Source organism: Grammomys surdaster, unplaced genomic scaffold, assembly GCF_004785775.1.
Source record: "Grammomys surdaster isolate TR1022 unplaced genomic scaffold, NIH_TR_1.0 373, whole genome shotgun sequence".
Taxonomy (NCBI): domain Eukaryota; kingdom Metazoa; phylum Chordata; class Mammalia; order Rodentia; family Muridae; genus Grammomys; species Grammomys surdaster.
The window spans coordinates 8689573-8692163 of NW_021604792.1; the positions used below are offsets into that span (position 1 = coordinate 8689573).

Below are 2591 nucleotides of genomic sequence, written 5' to 3' on the forward strand. Positions count from 1 at the left end.
AAAGAATTTTAAACACTGTTTTGAACAGCATCAGAACAACAGAAACAGGACTATTCCTGGACACATACTAAAAGTTGAGATCATTTATAAACGTTTGAATGAGAAACAGAAAGATTGTAATTCAAGTAGATGCATACTTTGTGGGTGTTTGTAAATATACCTCCAATGTAAAATAATATACAAGTACAGTTATCTGATCAGTGCTAAAGTTTAGATGAATTGTAATGTCTGTGGCATTATCAGACAAATTCAAATTTAAAAACTGGTGCAAAACATTAGCTCTATCATCCCTAGTATTCAGAAAGCTCTTACACAAGTCTAGGTTCTGAGTGCCCTCAACACATTAGAATATATGAAGTTACTTGCTCATAACTACACTAGCAAGTTTAAAATATTATTATGGCAGAGTCATGGAAGCAATACAAGTAATATGTACTTTTTTATCTTAGAATATGAAGACTTAGTATTACTTTTAAGATTCATTCAAAACTGCTCCACAACACTTGGTGTAAAGAATGTATTCTGGATGAACCTTTGTTGAACTGAATTGTGAAAAAAGTAACTCACAGAAAAGAGATGTACTATGAGCCTAATATTGTCAAACCTTGATATTTGCTATTTGTTACTACACAGAGCATTTTAAAAATTGAGTATGTTATGAGGATTCAAGACTCAGATAGAGCTCTTTAAATTTTCTACAGTGACCTCATGAATCATAACTTGCCTTACAGATCATGGATGGAATCATACAGAGCATGTTTACATTCATTGTAGTTGTAGAAATAATAATAGGATGGATTAGAAATAAATTCATAGCTCTGGTGAACTGCATGCAATGGGTCAAGAGAAGAAAGATCTCTGCAGTCAATCAAATACTCACAGCCTTGGCTTTCTCCAGAATCTACCTTCTTTTGACAGTGTTCACTTTTGTATCAATGTCTACACTGTACTCACATGTCTTGGTAACTAGAAGAGTGATAAAACTGATTACTTTCCATTTAATTTTCAGCAATCATTTTAGCATGTGGCTTACTGCATGCCTTGGCCTTTTTTTATTTTCTTAAAATAGATTATTTTTCTAGCTCTATTTTTTGTAACCTAAAGATGAGAATTAACCAGGTTGTTTCAGGGACTTTGCTCATGTCTTTAGCCCTCTTGTTTCTAAACACTCTGCTGATAAACTCATACACTGATACCCAGATGGCTGACAACAGAGGACCTCTGCTATATGATTTCACTTTGAATAACACTCCATCATTTTACAGGGTTATTTTATTCATAAACAACTGTATTTTCACATCCATACCCTTTACACTTTCCCAGTCAACTTTTCTCCTGCTCATCTTCTCCCTGTGGAGACATTACAAGAAGATGCAAGAGCATGCACAAAGATACAGAGATGCTTTCACCAGTGCCCACATCAAAGTCTTGCAAACCATGATCACCTATGTTCTTCTCTGTACCATTTTCTTTCTGGCTCTTTCCATGCAAGTTTGGAGTAGTGACTTGTTGAAGAACATTCTTTATATCAGGTTCTGCGAGATTGTTTTAGCAGTTTTTCCTTCAGGACATTCCTGTGTCTTGATCTGGGGAGACACAAATCTGAGAGTGACATTACTTACTGTGCTATGGTGGCTGAAGCACAGGTTCACATCACGGGTCCCTAAAATATATTGCAGATCATCTTGCATATTCTAAAATAAATTGACTTCATAAGAAATTCTCCAAGATTATTAATTTTCTTTAAAAAATTTTTTGCATTGCTTTATCGATTTTGTGTGCTATATCTGATAAATTTTATATGTAAATATTTAACATGAGAAGCATAATATCCATGTAGAATTGAACATTATAAATTTATAATATATAAGATATAGTATATTTTAGATATCAAATTAATTAAAATCAATTCTTGCTTTATTTTTAATTGAGAAAGAGTTTGGAAAATGCTGAGTCATGAGCTACTTAATTATAAATATGATACCCAAAGTACCAGTTTTAGAATTTAAAATTCTTAAATACACTTATAATTTTAGGACTATATAATGTATATTTATAAATACATTATATGTTTACATGATTTTTCAGCCATATGCTCTAATTCCTTCTATTTTTTAAATATGTAAAATAATTAGACCTCATGACAGTTTAATGAAATTCTAATTATACATTGATGCTTCTTTTTGTCATTGGGTACCAGGGCTTCCACAGAAAATCACTCTTTCCCATATTTATCTTGCTCATTTCTATTGTAATATCAGCTTTGATTGAAAACTCCTTCAACTGAGTAAATATTCACATATACTTAAGAAAATTCTTAGTTCTAAATTTTTGTCTCTTTCCAACTTTAGTGCCACACCTTTTAATGCATAAAGATCTGTTTATTAATATAGTCTCATATTTTTATTTAAAAATGTTTTAAAGAAATACTAAATTCTATTCCAAACAGTCTCTATGTGCCCATCATCATCTGCATATCCTTAAATCTCCCATTGATGTAATGTCAGAAATGATGTCAAATATATTAAAATACAAAATTGAATCAGATTTTTTCACTGTAATATGTTCTTCTTCACCTGAAACACTACACT

General features: G+C 31.5%; 1 pseudogene; it reads left to right on the forward strand.

Annotated features, from left to right (window-relative positions):
- The first annotated feature begins 734 nt into the window (after window positions 1-734).
- LOC114632365 lies at window positions 735-1698 on the forward strand (annotated as a pseudogene).
- The last annotated feature ends 893 nt before the right edge of the window (window positions 1699-2591 follow it).